Consider the following 20,996-nt stretch of genomic DNA (forward strand, 5'->3'; position numbering starts at 1 on the left):
AATGTTGCAGGGGTTTGGGCACAGCAAGATTTATTTCTGATATCTGCTAAAGATGCACACACTTACTATATTAATCAGTGGTGACCCCTTTCAAAAAAATGATGTATATTAATCTTCATAAGCTCCAGCACATCATAGGTTTTCCCAAAAGCCAGGAATTTTGGTATACCAAAATCAATCTACTTTCATCACTTAGATTTCCTTTTAAAGGATTCACATATAATTGAAAAGTAATTTTAGAGCAATTATATATGAACTTTTTCATTGAAGAAATATGACACATATGCCCTTTTATATATCAAATGTTAAACAATTTACATTTTGTCAAATATCTTATGTTTTTCCCAAATATCCTTACAGATTCATTGAGGCATCCTTCAGCGATGAAAAAGTTATTGAACACCTGATGTATGCTAAGTACCACATTAGGTTCTAGAAAGACAAGCTCTCATTTGCTTAATGCCACGCAGTATTCGGTACCAAAGGTGTGTGTGTAGTGCTGGCAGGAAAGCTTCCTGGCTGATGCTGGAGAGAAGGTACATAGGTCTGTAGGGCCAGAAAGCAGACAGAATTAGTGATGCCAGGGAGAAGTTCATCACTTAGAGGACATGTCCAAATTAGGATGAACCAATTAAGCCTGGTCCCTAATACATATGCAGATTTCAGAGCTCCTCCTTGGTGCCATGTCTCAGAGGACAATGAAGCTTTGACCAAGAGACTCAGGTGCACAGAGAAACAGGCATGTGGCCAAGGTTCCCTGTGAGCATATTTGCGAGGACTCCCCTAAGAGTGCCCAGGATGTCTGCAGGGTCACGGCATTCTCACGGACAGACAGACGAGACACGAAAACCGTGGTCAATCCTTTCCCTAAAATGCTCAGAACCCCATTCTCCATAAGAACTAGATTAATTGTCTATATTTACAGTTAAGTTGCATAGTTGCTTGGACACAGGATCAAGAATACTGAAGTAGCCTAGCCGAGGGCATGGATTAGGCGAGTGTGTGCGGCAGAGAAGGCACGATCATCCGCGCATGCGATCCTACTCTCCAAGCTGCCAGATGCCTGCCCCTGTCTTTCGCTCCACAGCTTTTAAAATACATGGGGGGAAAGTAAGAAGTAAACGGTGACAGAAACATAAAACACCAAAAAGAATTCAGAGGTAAATAATGCAAGATAAAATTCTTGTCCCACTGAAATCAGAGGGCAAAACCTATAAAGCAAAAGAAATAGATTTAAAGTGATCAAAATACTGCTCCGTCCATACAGAACCTTTGACACAAACTGCAATGTTTGAACCCGTGGTACAAAGCACAATATTTGTAGCTAAAGCATTTCAGTGAAGAGTGTAAAAGTGTAGTTTGTCACTTGTGGGATTAGACAGTAGGGCTGTGGTTTAGAACAAGGCCTCTAAAAAGTTTGTTTGGGGTCAAATTCTGTTTCTGGGTGACCTGGAGCAAGGTTGTTGAAACTTCTTTCTGTGTCAATTTCCTTAAATCTAACTGGAGAAGCAGAGAGAGCTTACATCACTGGGTTGCTATGCAAATTTATACAAGTCGATTTATTCAAATTGCTTAGAGGAAAGCATGACAAATAGGAAGCATTTAAGAAATTCTGGCTGTATTACATAGAACATCTCATTAAGTAGTACATTAGATAATACCTTTAGTAATAGGAGTAAAGAAGTAAAGATAATTAATGGCATATTTGACTTACAATAGGAGTAAAAAATAATAATTCATTGGAGGCCAAGGAAAAAAATAACAAGCTTTGAAGAGTTATAACTGTAATTTTCTGGAAATATTTTAAAATTGAGATAGTGTTATAGGGAAAAACTCACATTCTTTTTATATACAAATCTCTTAACCCAAAAGAGTTGACAATTAATGTTGACTGATTTATTTACTAAAGTAGCAAATAAAAGATAATTGTGACATTTTTGAACCTCCTGCTATTAATTCAGAAACTGTGCCCTTGAATGATTCAATGAAATTAAAAGTGAAACAAAATTTCAAGTAGAGATTTTTTTTTAATCTGAACTTTCTACCTAATATGAGGTCAAATAGCATTATTTCATTCCGAGAATGAATATAAACAAGGTTATTGTTGAATTATAAGAATCAAAAAAGCAAAGATGTAAGAGATTATCTGTTTTTCTCCTCTATAAGTTTCCTTTCATCCAAGTTTTTTCCCCATCTATTTCTAACGGCCCACACCACATTTCTAAAATTTCCCCAGGGAAATAATATGGTCTTAAATTAAAGGCATACCCCAGTTCTCATATCTAGTAAGTTTTTGGAGAGCACAGTGGAGAAGGTATTATGATACCACAAAATGCCTTGGGATAAAGAAAATGGAAAAATAAATTCAGGTTTCCTTTTTCAGTATTAACATTCTGGATAAAAACCATACAATTTCATGAAAGTCACCAACATGTGCCAAGAATTTATCTACAGTTTCCCCCTTCCGTAGCTGCATTACTTTTAAAGCTGCAATAAAATGCAACATCACATTTGCTCGTTCTTTAGAAGAAAGTAAATCCCCTTCATAGATTTCCATTGGAAAGTAGCCTACGTTGTGTTTCAAGGATGAATTGCCCATCTGCATGTTAACACACAATTTGGACTTCACGCAGCTATTGTATCCTAAACGGTATTCCTGGGAAGGTAAAGGGGCACCATTTCACAGTGCTAGCACACCTGCTTTTCTCGTGTTTCTTTATGAGATGGAGCTGACACGAACAGTAATATCTGAGGCTCACCTCCGCAGATTTAAAATTAAATGGCCAACAATCCTGAGGAATCAATTTCATTATTCTTTTTAATTCCCTGGTCCATTCCAAACAACAATTCCCATCTTACATATATTGTTGCAAACAAAGTTGTTCAGTCAAGCTGCACAATGAAATTCCTTTGCTTTCCCCTTCATCTATCAATGCCGGCATTAATTTATTCATTGCATTTATATTTCTTGGAACTCTAATTTGTCTGGTTGTTTTTGTTGCACTTGTACTAGACATGAATAGAAAATTTTCAGTGCATGTCATTATGCAGGGATTTAAAACAGCATATTTTGATTTATAACTAAAACAATAGAAAGTATATTTTAAAAATGAAAAGATAAAGCAGTCTTTTCAATATTTGGACTATTTGATTGAATGGCTATATTGAACATGAGGCTGAAACTGTTTCTTATTATGGCTGATAAAATTGGACCAGAAACTGCTTTTTTCCCAAATTCACAAGATCGTTGTAACGATTAAAAACAGTAACATAAATAGAAAGCACTTTGGAAATCATAGACCACTCTATGCAGAGGAGGCATAGCCACTACTATTAATAACCCGATGATCATCTTCTAAGAACATCCAATGGCTATGGGAGAAAAGGAAGTGCTAAAATTAAATACAATGAATACACAACAGCGCTGCAGGATGAGCAGTAATGTACTCTGCAGCCTGGCCCCTTTGGTAGGGAGAAAGCTCTTCCTTCTCTGCTCAGAGAGAGATGGGGCACTTGATCCTGCACCCCACTGCAGATGCTGTGATTCGCACCACTGTGTGTAATCACTGCCTTCCCATGTGACTTTTTCCATGAGGCATTGTTCTATTTACCATACCTGGGGATTGGAACAAAGGGAAATGGCACCTAATTACTTAGGGTCTTCTGTTATTCTACGTTGGGAGGACTTTGGATAGGATATTTTTACTCCCAGCATCAGCTTTCTTTTTGGATGAAAGGTACATCATTTACATATTTTTCTTTTGCTACATTTTATATTTTTAAATTTTTTAAAGATATATGTATGTATGTATATGTATGTATGTCTTTTTTCCCTTTCTTTTTTTAAATGTTATTGTTGTTCAGGCACAGCTGTCTCCATTTTTCCCCCACCACTCTCCCCTGCCCCTCCTCCCCGACCTCCCTCCCTCCCCTTTGGCCTTGTACATAGGTCCTCTATACATGTTCCCTAACAACCCTCCCCCTTCTTTCCTCAGTATTCTCCATCTCCCATCCCCTCTGGTTACTGTCAGGGGCAGGGGGCAGGGAAGGGAGGGGAACAGCAATGTGTGGTTGCCTCTCATGCGCCCCCTACTGGGGACCTGGCTCACAACCTAGGCATGCACCCTGACTAGGAATCGAACCAGCAATCTGAGTGCAGACCAGCACTCAGTCCACTGAGCCACACTGAGCCACACCAGCCAGGGCTATATTTTTAAAAGTTTTAAAAGGTGTATAGCAGCCTAATGTATTTTTAAATAATTAAATTCATGTCAAATATATAAAATATTTCAATAAAAATTAAAAATCAGTTTAAATAATGTCATCATTACTGGTTAAGTAATTAATCTCTTTATAGAATACCTTATCAGACAATTTTTTTCAGCCTATCTAAAACTCATCTGTAACATTGACCCACAGTAAAGTTTAATGGCTCAAATTTTAGTCATCTCTTATGATACATCTTAACATACATTTTCAGTGAGAGTTATATAAATTCCTGGGTACACTGTAGCTTCTAGAGGGGATGAAAATTCACTGGGTAGTCCACATTTAAATTGAGGCTGAATCTACACAGACCAAATATGGTAAAATCAAGTATAATCTGTGACTACTTTATAGATCAAGTCCAGATAGATCAGAACACTCACTCGTCCCCTGGATGTTCAAACTCTCTCTATCTTCCTGGAATTTCTTTCATTTTGTGCCATTTATTTATTAATAGCAATACTTGCATTTGGAAACTTCCTTGAAGGAATAGATTTCTTTTTAAAGAAAAAGAAAAAAAATCAGAATTGGTATTTCCCTGGAGTCCACCATACCACTTTTCTCTCACAGAGGAAACTGAATTCACGGAGTTTCTTATTAGAAAAAAGTTCCCTGAGATTTCCCTGGAGAGAAAGAGACCCTGCTTTGGGGACAAGTCCCCAGCCAGTGTGAAAAGTCACAAGAATGTTCTCTCTGGAAATTTAAATCAGATTGTGGGGTGGGGGGGAGTGGAATGGAAAGGCACACTCTGTTTGACACAGAAATTCATCAGGAAAGGGAAAAGATGATGTTTTGAAAAGATCTTCAAATTTATATGTTCACTTTTGAGGACTTGTTTTTAAAAAGAAGTAGAGCGATAATGAATGTTAATTGTTCTTTTTAGAGGTTGTGGCTAAAGACATAAAATGTATTATGAGATTATTCTTTCATCCTGAATAATTAATTTGAAAATAATCAAATCATAAAATTAGAGATTTCAGTTGGATTCTATTGACTACATTGCAGGATCTATGTTTTATTTCATTTTAATATTTTTGCTGGAACACTCTCTAAGTCTATATAATGGCTTGTCTCATAGAGGACAGAGCACCGAATAGGTTAGACTTTCTCGCTACAACAAGCTCAGACTGTGTCAGAGAGTTTTAATCATCTGCCGGAGTGTTGTCTGCAACGAATGCATATTTTAAAGGTAATATTTACTTTTCTTTTTAATTTTAATTGCTATAATCCATAAACATAATGAATAATCCCATTATACTTGCACACTACTGCCTTGATCTGGATAATGGATTGTTTAAATGAGAAAGAGAGAGAACCCAGGGAAATAAATGTAAATTGCTTCTCTACTCCATGCTTAAAATGGTGTAGACATTTTAGATCAGAATGCATTCCCAGTAGGCTACGTAAATTCTTGTGGGTATATTAGCCTCCAATTAGACTTAACTGGGCTTAAGTCATATTTGAAATGCAAACCAGAGGTATTCCTGGGGACTGTAATTTCATTGTCCTATTCCACAAGTGGGGAAACCGGGATTCCTGACAAGCTGAAGGGTGGTGATGCAGATTTAGGATTAGAGTTAGGGACAGAATCTGTGTTTATCAAGCCTGAAGTTTAGGCAAACTGAAGGGGCAATTTCAGAATTACACATTAAAATCAAGTTTGGAAGTACTATTTAATTGGAACGAGAACATAAACATGTTTTAAATTTTTAAAAGCAGTCAAATACTGCATCCAGAAATAATGTAACACTTTTTTCTGTATAAGCTTTGTGTCTTTAGATGGCAAGATAGCAGAAAAATTGATGAGATTTTTCTCCAGCTTGGGGTGTTTAGGAGGCTGTGTATGGGGGGGGGGCAGTAGTCCCCGGGATGGCCAAAGCTTGTTTGCATGTTAACATGTTTCTATTGTCACTGTACATAAGTGTGTGGGTATTACGGTGACACCTTAGTAACTGTGTGAACAATAGAAATATATCCCCCAAATTCCATACCAGAAACGTGTACACAACGTTCCCTTAATACCCAAAAGCCAACAGCTAATACAGTGATACCAGATGAGGGAGGGTATAATGGAAAGGAAGTAAAGTGAAAAAAAGAAAACCATCTTACTCATTTGTTATTAAAATTAACTTACTTTTGCATATTTTACCCCCAAAGAATAGCCATATAAACATATTGTAAGAGAGGAACGCCAAACCTTAACCTTCATTAACTTCAAAGTAATCCAGTGTGTTATCCTTGGTTAGAACATTTTGAAAAAAATCTAAGCAGCTGGTATGCTATAAAATAAGTAATGGTCAGAGGGAACAATCATTCAAAAAATACAGAATAAATCTGATAGTAAAATATTCTGTCTCCATATGTTTGTGTGCTTTACTTTCTGTTATAATTTTAAACTTTGAGCTTGAAAACTTTTGATATTTAATTTTTGGGTTGAAATGAGTTTATTACATGATAATTTATATAACATAAGAATTATACAAGAACAGATGCATGCTAGTTTTGTTACCCTTGAAACCATTCCCCACTCATATATAAACTCAGGTAAAGATGAAAGTCAGTGTAAATCAATATAAAGCTGCATGAATTGATGTCGATAGAGACTCAAATTTAATAATAATAGAAATAGAGATGCAGGGATAGTAATAAGAATGGGGGGCTACACAATGGTAGACACAATGTTTTCAAGCTCTTGTGGCATCTTCTTTGCTTCTCCCCAAAAATCGGAATTGTAATTGCAGTTTCTTTTCTCCGCTTTGTTTTGTTGATGTAGTCCTTTACGTGTTAAGCTTATCCATAATACTGACAGTTACAAATAGCAATTAGAATGCTTAGCATTTCTACTTCCCAGGTAGGTAGTACTGAAAACATGAATATGCATTTTTAAATAAATTTTAAGGACTGTATATATTTAGGATTATTTTTAAGAACCATAAGTTGATTTTTTATTAGGATTTCACTTCTCAGCAGGAATAGACCTAATGGACTACTCTGATACGTACCCTGGAATTGCATCAAATTTATGTTTATGCTTTCCTGGCCAAATACAAGGCTCTGCCAAACATGTTTTTTTATATAATATAATAACTTACTAGAAGTTTCAATGATTTCAATATTTCTTGAAAATTAAATATCAGTAGCTTTTCTTTCATAGGTAATATAGTATCAAGTTCAAAAATTTATGAAATAAAAACATTCTCCTGAGGTCCATTTTTACATTGTTAGTAGTATCTTGTTTATTTTTCTAACTATATTTCCCACACTTTGGAACAAAAGGAATGAAACTGTGTATACATTTTGGCACCTTAATTCTGTGTCTTTTTTATTAGAGATATTTTATCTCAGTAGTTTTGCTGATTTTATAAGAATTTGCATCCAATTTTACATCATGTAATAGAAAAACTGTATTTTGAATTTTACTTCATGGATTGAATCATACAAACTCATTCATTTATGAATAAGCTCTCTATGAGCCGATTGCCGTTTCTTGTACTTGAGGATAGAGGACTGTGCCCTCTGCTTTTGCTTTGCCATCCCTTTAGAGCATCCTATTGTTGCCTGTGGACATGAGGCTCTTCCACAGGACCATGAGGAAAGTATCCCGGGGACCCACGCATGGGAGACTGTGGTGTGTCAAATGGCTTATTTGCGTGGAAGAGGCCTGCTGGGTTTCCAGCATCCCATGTCCCTCCATCTTGCCTCGGGAAAAGCACAACCATTTCCTCAGCAAGGCGAAAACAAAAGCCAATGTCCAGAGTTTCTGCTGCCCGTTAAAGTGTAGTCCTTTGGAGCCCACGGGCAGCTGCTAAGCAGTCCCAGTCCCCGCGCAGGTAGCTTAGCTCAGTCCCAGCTGCTGCAGTGGTGGGGTCTGCAGCTGTAGGCCCTGCAGCTGCTAAGGCCACGTGGCTATGGAGAGGGCACACGTGAGTGCAAGGAGCGAGTGCCCTCAACAACAGAGAGAGCTTCTTTGTTTCCTTGGGGTTGTATTAGCTTGGGAAACAAAGAACCAACCAACTTCCCAAGTTTTTGCAGTCTTCTGATAGGTTCGCACCTCCTAGTTAGACTGATAGGCCTCTATGGTAAGTTCGTCCCTCCCTGTGTTCCCCAACAATTCAGTACTGGAGGGTGGGGTGGGAGGGGGACAGAGGAGTGTCCATCCCCTTGGCAGAGCAACGATGTAATACCCTGGGGTGGGAAGCTGTAGCTTCCGGTCTGAGCAAGCTCCCTGGTTTATTAAAATTAATGGCCCATTTCCTATGCTTGCATTTGTATTAATAATTAGCTAACTACCTATAATAACAATATTTCTACATTCTGGCAACTCAAATACTCTTTGTAGGAAAACACGATGCCATTCCTTTGCTTATAGGCTGCCCGTATTTTACAGATGGCTGTTTTCACTGAGGCAGTTCTTAAGGCCCCTTTGCTTTTCACATGGACAACGGCTGTTCTCATAAAGCTAACAAAACGGCAACTTCAAAGTCCCTGGATATCCACCCAGCTGTTTTCAGCTTCCGTTATATTTACACTGATTTATCTAGCATGGCATATAATTAGTTGTCTGGGTTATCGAATAAAACCTGACTGTATTTGATTATGATGCAGAACACATTATTTATATTGTCATTATGTAGGCAATTTTGGGCCAAGGTACATTTCAACTCCTTTTTACTGAGAAAAACATGTACGAAAAATGTGGTGTAGCCTTCCCCCAAACACGATAAATTATTTGCTGTTTGCTTAATGAAGACATTATGTGTTTTTAATTAAAAATAAATATGCTTAGAGAGTTCTCCTAAAATACACATAATCCATGTAATAATATCTGCCTATAGAAGTTTTTCACAGCCTAGCTCAATGTCTATGCTTATGGAAATTTTCCTCTTAAATTTGTTAAAATAGAATTAATTTATATTTAAAAATCCATATGGTGTATGTTGTACAGTTTCATCTACTTGTCCTATTAGACACAGTAAATATTTTAGGAAGAGCAAAAGAAAGGGAGGTTGCTGGAGGTGCAGTTGATGGATTTATTCTCCTGTAAGACCGAGGTTGCAATGCACAGCATCACTTAGTATGATGTTTCACAAAACCTAGGATGATACACTTGCTCATTTCATTGTTCTCTGCAGCAGTATTCCCCACTGTTTGCCAGGCCTCACATTATTCCTGTGTTTTTTAAATTTTTTTCTTTCAATCTCTAACAAGATATCCCCCAATTTCAAAGTAACCAAAGTTATTTTTATTTTAGACACAGCAGAGGCATACATGTAGACATGATTTGCACCCCCATCCTCAGGGCCAATTTTCAGCTGCAGTGACCCTAGAATTCTAATTTCAGTAGGATGCTTTAAAAAGTTGTGAACATGAGACCAGAATTTGCCCTATAATCTCCCATACAGGGTTTCACTAACAAGTCCCAAGTCAGTATAGGAGCCACAAAAGTACATCAAGGCCTACCGTCGTTTGGGCCCGGGCGTCTACCTAGAATGCCTGCTAAGTGCGCCCAGCTGCTCACGCCAGCTGCGCGGAGACAGCAGTGCTGGCCTGAATCGCTTTAATGCGAAGTCCAATTCGGCTCTTCTAAAGGTCAGATCAAAACTCGCTAAAAGTATGTGAGACTCTATGGAAGCACTAAACTGCAGCCAACTACTATAATCGATTAGTTAAGGTTTGCCAATAACTTAAAAAAGAAAAAAAAAAGCCTTGGTTGGTGTCGCTCGGTGGATTGAGGGCCGGCCCATGAATCCAAAGGGTCACCTGTTCTATTCCCGGTCAGGGCACAGAACTCGGTTGCAGGCCAGGTCCCCAGCGGGGGGCACACAAGAGGCAACCACACATTGATGTTTCTTTCCCTCTCTTTCTCCCTCCCTTCCCCTCTCTCTAAAAATAAATAAATAAAATCTGAACAATATCTGGGCTGTTAGAGTTTCGGTGTATAAGTCTATTCTTGTGCATTTTGGAATGAGACCAGCTCCCACATTTTTATTGCACATTTTGACTTAGAATTTTTCACCCTAGTATTATTTCTGCATATGAAGGAGATAATACCAGGTTTTCATTGAAAAAAAACTGTATTTTATAAATTAAAGGAAAAACTAAGATAAATTTGATCTCTCGGCATGGTGCGTATAAAGGTAGGCTACGCCTCCTTTCTCAGCTTCTGCCTTTGCTGCCTGTATTCCTTGCCAATTTCTAACTCCTCCAAAGGCATCTATGTGGTGAACAATCTAAGAACTAATATCATCCATGGGCCCTGCTTTCTTACACCTGACTTTGTCCCCAAATGGAATATTTTCTACAAGAACCATGTCAATAGCTTAGCTCATGAGTTGATACAGCAGCCAGATACTTGTATACATTAAAGTGCATATATTAAAAAATTGTAATAACTAGTGTCTACTGCTAAACTGCAATAATACTTTGCCTGTCTGGAATTAGGTAAAACTCCTGAATAGTTCAGAAGCCGGGGCGTTCATGGATAAACATTGGGCACACCTTCCATGTGGTCAGAATTATTTATAAGCATCAAGAAAAATGCTGAGTCTGGGGGAAGCAAAGTTATGCCCAAGACAATTCCCAGATTCATTGTTCTGCTAAGCAGAACAATGTAACTCCAATATAACTGTATGTCAACTTTCATATAGACTGGTTTCTCTGCAGGGTCAGTAAGGAAGTGGTCCTCACCACCAGTATTTTTTTTTTTTGCTTTTTATCTTTCAAAGCCAAGTTTCTGTAGCCTCATGCCCATAGCAAATGGCAAGAAAAAGTACCTGCATCATCATTTATGGTGGCCAGGACACAGACGCAACGGAAGCGCCCTTCAGCAGGTATCCCACGTGGCTAAAGAGGGAGTGGTATGTATATACAGTGGAATACTACTCAGCCATAAGGAAGGATGAAATATTGCTATGTGTGACAACATGCATGGATCTTCAGAATACCATGGGAAGCAAAATAAGTCAGAAAAAGCTAAGAATCGTGTGATCTCACTCGTGTGTGAGATATAAAACTGAAAGTGACAAACGAACAAACAAGAAGAACAAAAGCTCATCAGCACACAATACAGTATGGGGGTGACCAAAGGGAGTAGCGCGGGGTAGAGGGGTAGTAAAGGGTAAAAGGGGGTCAAATATGCAGTGACAGAAGAAGATGTGACTTCAGGTGGTGGGCACACAATGCAATATACAGACCATGTATCAAAGAATTGTCCACTCGAAACCTATTTCATTGTATTGACCAATGCCTCCCCAGTAAATGGAATAAAAAACAAAGCATCTGCTGTCAAGACTGATGGGCCATTTGTGATCACTAGCATCATGAGCAATAGACTGCTTCCCTATTCCTACGCACTAAGCCAAGTATTCGAAGTCATGGGAACTGTTCAAGGAATAAAGAACTTGCAGGTGTTAGACGCAGACGTAATGGTCACTGCAGTCTTTATGCCAGTCTGACTCCAACCAAAACGGCCTCCCACACAGTGGCACAGGGACTTCATGGTGACTCACTTTACAGGGGAAAGTTCCTAAGTACAGCCTGGAGCCACAAAGCTTTAGAAAGAAGATTAGTAGGCAATTTTGTGGCCTCAGAGTTAAACCTTTATGGGTGATTCTACCTGAAATTTGGCTTCTATGAAGCAATATCTCGGAATTCTTCAAACACCTGTGTGCCTGAGAGTGGCAACAAGGTGCCACTGCCATTTTCAGGAGAAAAATCACGCCAGCTGCTTTGCAATTGGTAAGGGATCTCTCCGAGCCAGAAAGAAGGCCAGGAAATGACAGGAGGGAGAATGTGTGCAATCGAGCTTGGGAGTCACGCTTCTCACGGCACAGGCGTGGGATTTGCTTTCCCAGGGTTGTCTTTTTGAATTCCTCCTGAAATCGCAGCCACGCTGACTTCCGATGAAACAACACCTGTCTCAACCCCAGGGCAGGCTTTTGGGCAGTAATCCTTTTGGAAACTGATTCATTCAACTCTGCTAAATAATTAGTGAGCTGATTTTCATTCCTCTGGGCAATGCTGTTCTCTGATTTGAATTGTTTCATAAGATAACTCAAAACTATAGCTCCTAACAAACGAGATTCAAGTTTAAGCATACAATTTCCTTTTAAAATAGTATTTGAAGTAATACTTAATTTTATACTTTTCGTATAATTAAAAATAACAAGCCCACATATAACGTAGCAGAACCATTATATGCTGTAACGTTTCAGCTTAATTGTGGCAAAAATAAAAAATGTAATTTAGGTCCCTTTACAAACCTAGCAATGTATATGTTGTATATTATAAATCTCTGTGCCTCGCCATCCCTCCTCCCCCATCTCCCGACTCTCTCTCCCTCTCCCTCTCTCCTTCTCTACCTCTCTGCCTCTGTCTCCCTGTCCCAGGGAACCCATTGCATCTGTGTTTAGATACCCCTATGTACCAAGTAACACTATTGATTTTCTCTTCTCTTCTAGACAGAGCTACTGTATCCATACAACACAATACAAAAAAAAAATGGTTAAGAATGTAAAGCCATTTCATTAGCACATTACAAGAGGCCATAATATACAGACATAGAAACACAAAGAAAAAGTTTGTGTTTCAGTCAGCATAAGTTTCGCCTTCTCAGGTGAAATAGATCTAATAGGAATCAGAGCCACAATTGAAATCTCGAAAGATATTTTGCTCTGAGTAAAATACCAAATGCTTTCGTTTTAAAGTCCAATATTGCTTTTCCTCATAATTTGACATGAAACTCTCAAACATGTTTCTTAAGCAGACGCCAAAAATGTAATAAATGAAACAAAAATATAAAAAAGTCCATATTTATATCAGATATCTCTTTATCTCAAAGGCACATTAGACACTTTTTGACATGATCGCTAAAAAACAAAATGAATCTAAATCTCTAGTCAATTTATTTGATAAAACAAAGGCATAAATACATTGTTAAATCCACATAATTTTTTCTTCAAAAGGTATTCTAAACTCATGTCATAAATTTTTAAAACATCAAAAATAAGCATTGCTTTTCTATAATAACAAAATAAAAACAGAGACGCTTTTTGATAGGGCACTTGGAGAGAAAGGCGGCTCTGCATTAGCAACAAAATTCATCTGTAGATGAAAACATCTGGGAATGCATCTGTCATAACCATTTATTTATGATTCAGAAACAATGCAGATTAATCTTTGGTCTCATAAAATTTTAATAAGCAATATTTTCATTGGTAGTTTAATAAAGCTTTCACTAAAGGTAAAAAAATATTTCCCTGGAAACATTTCAGTAATTTTATACCATATATCAGGCCTGTTATAAATTTTAGAACTTTTCATTTTATTGGTAGAAGCATCTAATGAACTCAATGGATATATTAAAATTTTACTTTGTTACTTTTTCCATGTTATCATAATTAGCATCTAAAACATAAAAAATACAGCAATAACAAAGTGTGCCAATAAACAAAGGGAAATTTTACTTATTAATTTTGCATTTGTGTGTTATGTTTCCAAATTGTTAATTAGAGTATAATCAGGGTTTATGGATGTTTAGAAATAGGCCAAGATGAGATGAACAAAATCCTAACAGGAGTGATAAATGCTCAGGCAGCGTTTACATATGGGATCTGGGTTTAATGATTGTGGGAAAAAAAGTTTGTTAAGTAAAAGAAAAAAATCATATGTAGCCAAGTATTAGGATCATAACTATAATAAGTAGTTTTATGATAGATTGATTTAAAAATTCAAAGTAATAGTAATCTAAGAATGAGTCCCAATGAAGATATCTTTTAGCACTTACAAAAATATCTTTTTCCTTTATTCATTCCTTCTGTACGATATTTTTAAATATTCATTTTTAAATCACTAGGAAATGAATAGAAGGCCCTGCGGTGTAGCTCAGTTGGTTGGAGCACTGGTCTGACCACTGGAGGCTGCAAGTTCGATCCTTGGCCAGGGCACATACAAGAACCTACAGTGAACACTTAAGTAAGTGGAACATCAAATCAAAGTTTTCTCCTTCTTGCTCTCTCTCTCTCTCTCTCTCTCCACCCCAATTTCTCCTCCTATTTTGGGGGGAACCTAACTGCATAAATATTATACTTTTAAAAATACTTTGTATTATTCAGTTATTTTGTTTTGTTTTTCTAAACTCCAGTATAGATATATTCTTCCATCTGTTTTGCTAATTCTTTCTCTCCCAGCTGGGTATAATCTGCTATTAAATCCATCAATTACACTATTAGTTTTAGATACTCTTTTTAATTGTGTGATTTACATTGTATTCATTTTAACAGTTTCCAGTTATTCCGTCCCAATTTTTCATCTGGTCACTCAATTCCTGAAATACTTAGTTGTAGATATTTATAAGTAATAATCACATCATTTCATTAGCTTTATCTCTGTATCTTTGTATTGTCTATTGATTTTTGGAAAGGTATTTTCTTTTGCCTTTTATAAAATTGTGTTTGGGATATACTGTTCTCCGTGCAACACTTTTCTGAAGATTTGAAACATATTATTTTTAACTATTAGTTGAGCATTTATGATTATTCTTAAAATGGTTGTTCTGTGGATGTATCTATTAAGCAGACCAACCCTCAGATATATAAACATTTTATATTTAAAGAGCTGTGTAGTTGTCACTGCTTTGAGACACTGTAGATTTCTTAATGGTTAAAGGAATGCAAAGATTAAACAGAATTTCATGGCATGTATGGTGCTCTATGAGTGTTAATGAGTATTAGTCAGTAATTGCAATAAAAGGGAGGAAGGTAGAAGAGATTGTCTGAAAATATTTGCATAAGCAAATTTAAACAGATTTCTTTCATCACTGAATTTCACTGAAATATTAAGATAGGAATGAGTATGATAACTGCAGAAAAGTATAATTTATCAAATATTAATATATTTGCCAACATAAACATTTATATTAATTGAACATCTTATAGGATAAAAGTCTATGCTGTAAATGGTTGGGTATTCGACTAGGTGAACTTCAAGTAAAATTTATCTTTTTTATTGTATGAATTTGAATGATTGGATTTAAGATCAAATAAGGAGTTGTTAGCAACTGTCTTCAAGTGCATGAATAGTTTTTCAAAAGAAGGTACTAGCCATCAGTTCTCTTGCTCCACAAAAAATAAAACAGAACAGGTGAAACTCATGTTTGGCAAAGGGAGATTCAGGTTAGATATAGGAAACGACTTATTGACAGTAAGCATTGTTTAAACACAAAAATGAACTACCCAGGGAATTTGTGTCTCTCTGAACATCAGTAAGAATAAGCCAGAAAGCCATCTGTTTTAGTGGCTCACACCGTCGCCCTGCCTGAGAGCACAGCACTGGATTAGAAAGCCTCTAGAGATAGCTTCCGTTGTATAAAGATGTACAGAACATGGAAATGGCAGAGAAACGCTATAACGCAAATGGAGTGCTCTGATAAAAGAATATGCTCTAAAAAAAAAACTTGGCAATAAATGGTGCTGGGGAAATTGCAAAGGTACATGCAAAATAATGAAATGGGACTAGTTTGTCCCCATGTACAAAAAATTAAATCAAAATACATCAAAGACCTAAATGTAAGATCTAAAACAATGAATTACATAGAAGAAAACATATGAATTTGACCCCAAAACCATGAGCAGTAAAAGGAAAAAAATGAATGGGGCTAAAACAAACTAAGTAGCTTCTGCACAGCAAAAGAAACCATGAAAAAAACAAAAAGGCAACCAATTGAGTAGAAGACACTTGCAAACAATAGCTTTCACAAAGGGTTAATATCTGAAATATATAAAGAACTCATAAAAATCAACACCAAACAGACAGCAATACAGTTGAAAAATGGGTAGAGGGTATGATCAGACACATTTTCCAAGAAGACATACAAATGGACAACAGGTCTGTGAAATGATGCTCAGCTTCACTAGCTAGTGGGGAAATGAAAATCAAAGCTGCAGTGAGGTACCACCTCACACTTGCTAGGATGATTGTTATCAACAGGACAATTAACGAGTGTTGGGGAGGTTGTGGAGAAAAAGAAACTCTCGTTCCCTCTGGTGGAAATGAGAACTGGCACAGCCACTATGAAAACAGTAGCACTGTTCATCTAAAACTTAGACAAAAAGTTATCATGTGACCCATCAATCCCTCTACCCAAAATAGTTGAAAATGTTTATTTGCAACTATTCACTGTAGTTTTGCTCATGGTGGCCAAGACATGGGAACAACCAAAATGTCCTTCAATAGATGGTTGGATACAGAAGATGTGGCTGTGTACATATATGTTCAATGTACATATATACAATGAACACTACTTGGCCATAACAAAGATGAAATATTGCCATTTGCAGCAACATGGATGGACCTGGAGAATATTATGTTGAGCAAAATAAGTCAGATGGAAAAATCTAAAAACAATATGTCTCGAATGTGTGGTGCACAGCTGAATCTCACAGACAAAAGAGATGATGGCTACCAGAGGACAAGGGGGGCTGGGGGCAGTAGAGGGGTCAAATACATGGTAACAAAATGATTTGACTTTGGGAGTTGGGCACACAATGCAATATGCAGATCATGTATCATGGAAATGTACACTTAAAACATTTATAATCATATTAATGATGCAATTTATTGTTAATTTATTTAACTAAAAATAAAATAACAAAAATAAAAAAATATAAGATTTAAGGAGAAAAAGAAAACGAGAACATTTTGATAAAGTTTTAAATATTTAGTTAATAAATTTAATGCTAAAATGCTGTATTTATCACATTTTCTCTAAAATTTCTGCATTTTGATGTTTATAGACACTTTTATTTTAGCCTGTTGATATTCAATCTCTTAGATTTTATGGTTTCATTTCATTCTAAGTAAACTTTATTTAAGTAGAATTGACACATTGTAAAATGTCTATATCTTAAGTCTATCATTCAAAGATTTTTAATATACACCCGTTTCACTATGACACACAAAATATAGAGAACATTCTTATTGGGCCAGGAAGTTCTCCCACAGTCCAATCAGCAATCACCCACCTCTAGGCAACCACTAATCTGAATTAAGTTACTCTACCTTCATCTTGGCTGTTCTAATAACTCTATATGTGTTACGTATTCATATATGTCCTATATTATGTATAATATTCTAAACATTCTGTATTATTTATGCCATTCTGTCTTCTCAACACAATTGTTTGAAATGTGGTCATTTGTTTGTATTTGCGGTGTATCTTCTTATTACAGAGCAAGTTTATTGTTCTTTTTCTGAACATTAAAACAGGGCCACCATTTAAAATATTTAGGTGTTTATTTGTACTTCATAAAAATCAATTGCACACATTAGGAGTAAAAATTCGCTATAATAAATTTCCTCCCACAATTTTATTTTAAAGTATTCAAGGCAGGGCGGATTTAGGAGTGCATACACAATATTCTCCTTCAAGTGCACTCTTGCAGTGTTTGAACCATTAAGGAGATTAAATAAGGAACAGCTAACAGTTTTAAATGGGTATAAAATGCTATGTAGATATCAAGCTTAAAAATGAATCTTTGATGTGTGTCTTCTTTTGATTTTTATAATTAATGTTAGCTTTTGAATTTATTTGGCATTTAATTTGTCCACAGAGGATAAAATTATGCATTTAGTTGAAGACAGACCCATATTTAGCACAAACAAGGTCGGAAGATCAACAGGATTCGAGACAAATGTTAATTTCAAATGTAGAAACTCAACTTTATTGGGGCTTTTAAATCAACTAGCACATTTGTTCCTAATCAAAGGCTTTAATTTAATCATTGGAGACTGTAAGACGCTCTTCAATTTCTCCTCTCATAGGGGACAGACTAGCATTTATTGCCACACAGTTTGAGCAAAAACCCACAGATAAATTTATAATAGAAATCAAGAGACACTAAGGAGTTTCAATGAAAACTTGATCTCTTTAAAATGAATAGCACTAGCAGCCAAGAAGAAGCTAGAGCAATAGTTTCAAATCTAGTCTTGCAGTAAGAGAAAGAGCAGGAGGGTTCCATGTGAAAGATCTTTCCTGTTCATTCAATGGTACCTGCAACCATTGGTACTAACATGGTACCTGGACGTGCAAAGTGAGCCACATGTCACTCAGACAGGGACAGAATGAGGCAGGTGCCGGAGGAGGTGATAGCCCCAGGTGGGTTTCCTACGGTGACCTTTCTTATAACATTGTCACAAAAACTTTCATAGACTGAGAAGTAGGAAAAAGATGTTTCTTCATTACCAATCCATTTTACTGGCTTCATTATTGAATATGTTTATCATGTTTTTTTTAATCTATCTAATTATCAGCCAGTTACTTAAATTTGCAGTTGAAAACACTGGAACCAGTTTTCCTCTCATCATACTGATTAGGTCAAAACTTCAGATGTTCTACACAGATACTTCAAAATACTGGAGAGTGAAAATTCAAGTCAGAAACTATTTAATGTGCATTGTCTTATTCAATCTCCTACATATTTTTATAAAATGTGCTATATTTCCTGTTATAAGACAGAATATTTGTTCCTTTCTTATAGCAGGAAATAAGGTAAGACAGCTTCAAAGGATCAAGAACTGAAGCTCCCCATTGCCAACGCACTGAACTCCTGGAAGTGTAATCGTTAACACTCCAGCTACTCTTCCTGGTTCCTTCACCTTCCGACTTCCCTGGCACCTTCCTTCCTTTTCTATAAATTTCATAATAGTTAAAAGATACTTTCAGGAACACTTTGAGTCAAGTAGCATTCTCCAGTGAACCAATGCTTTTATCATAAAAATACATTTCAAAATCCTCCTTAAGGAACAAGCATAATTGCCACTGCCCAAGAATGTAATGTTTTGCATAAAGTATGATATATAATGGATTTCGACAAGGCTGGAATCTTGAATGAGATTGAGATACTTCAGAGTGCCCTTGCAAAGGAAGCCTCCAGAAATACGCTTCACTTAGCAGCTACATTTTCAATTTCCTTGCCGAGTATTTACATTTCGGAATCTTGCAGAAAACAATAATCCTGCTTACATTTGCAGGGAGATCTTTTATTCATTAGTTACAATCAGTGAGCAAGGTTTTATGGTTTCATCAGCCACTTGCATTTCCTGAATAAATGAAAAACAGTACAAATGAGCAAACAGATAAATCTAAATGGCACCAGAGGAAGTCATTTATTAAAGAATAATCATGGATAAATAACACGAGGAACGCTCAAGGCTGCCCAATGCGTTTAGTTGAATACGCTAGTAAATAGTGAACAGATAATCACTCTTCTATACTTAATAAGAGAAACACATTTGCGAAAGTGAGATGATGCCTTGACTTTCTTTTAGCTTTGTTGAAAAGTCATGTTTTGAGGGAATTTCCTGTTTTTGACTCCAAAAATATGTATCTTTTTAATCTTAAAATTTGATTGCTTTAAAATTTTTCTTACTTGATATATATTATTTTTTCCTCTAATTAAAAATTTCTGCATTCCATAAATTTTCTTTCTGAGACAATATTCTTTCTATATGAGAAATGTTTATTATTAAGTTGTTTAGAATACATTTATTCATTCTAAAATACAAATATTGACTGATACTTTTAATATTTTTCACAAAGTCAATATGTACTACATTTAAATGTAGGCCACCAGAACTAATTATATGTATCCATGACAAAACTAGAACCTCTAGAATTTAATTTTTAAATCTTAAATTATTCATTGAAAACATATCTTTGTCTCACTGATATAAGCAATAAGGCCTAGACAATAAATGACAAATATGAGACATTCAATAGAAATGATATTTAACAATATACTACATTAAATACAAAATTAAATAGGAAGCAATCTACAACTATCATTTTATGCATTAGGTGATAAGCATATTTTATTATGTATATGAATAAGTATATGAAATATTTACATTCTCTGTTTTTAAGGTCAAATTATAAAAGGCCTGAAAATATACTCACTAGATTAAATGTTAAGTATTTCGCTACTACTTCCATTTACTGAATAAGACAATTTTCCACAATTTACTCCATTTGCCTTGTTGCATATATCATGAGCCCCCACTGAAATGCATTCCTCACACAAAGCAAGAGAATCCACTATTAAAATTATACTGAAAACCCACTTGTGGTCGAATCACATTAAGCTTCATTGAACTTGGCTGTAGTCAAGGGGAACTTTTCTGCACATCAGAGGAAGAAGAGAGCGTCTTGGTAAAAAGTAGAGAGAGGACTATGATATAATTTCATTTATGGAGGGCAGTTCTAAGGAGGGTTAAGTGAGTTGGGTCCAGTTCTGGACTGGATGCTGCCAGGAAACCGGAACAGTTTGGCAGTTGTGAATCATGACATTTGAGGGTGAGGAGGACCAAAGCTCACGGCGGGTTTGCCACTGGTAGCGAAGTGCCGTAAGTCGTGTTGGAAGAAGAATGTAATTATTGCTGTGGTTGAACAGAGCCCTCGTCTCTCCCCTGTTCCACCGCCGTCACAGAGCGGTCTGCCTGATCACGGTCTGTGGTCTCCGAACAATGTTTATGATCACTTGGGATCCCAAGGCCATGGTAGCCTTCACTTTCTTCGGGTAGAATTACTGAGTACAAGGACAATATTCCAAGACTTGCCTGAGATTTCTTTTTTTTTTAAGATTTTATTTATTTATTTTTAGAGACAGGGAAGGGAAAGAGAAAGAGAAGGAGAGAAACATCAGTGTGTGGTTGCCTCCCATACACTCCGCACTGAG

General features: G+C 36.4%; 1 non-coding gene across 1 annotated transcript; it reads right to left on the reverse strand.

Annotated features, from left to right (window-relative positions):
- Positions 1 to 5,310: 5,310 nt before the first annotated feature.
- LOC123814247 lies at positions 5,311 to 5,433 on the reverse strand. The gene has a single exon (XR_006784870.1). It is a non-coding gene; the product is annotated as a small nucleolar RNA SNORA28 (small nucleolar RNA).
- Between the last annotated feature and the right edge of the window lie 15,563 nt (positions 5,434 to 20,996).

The sequence above is a fragment of the Phyllostomus hastatus genome, unplaced genomic scaffold, assembly GCF_019186645.2.
Source record: "Phyllostomus hastatus isolate PE091 unplaced genomic scaffold, TTU_PhHast_1.1 phas_contig_159, whole genome shotgun sequence".
NCBI lineage: Eukaryota > Metazoa > Chordata > Mammalia > Chiroptera > Phyllostomidae > Phyllostomus > Phyllostomus hastatus.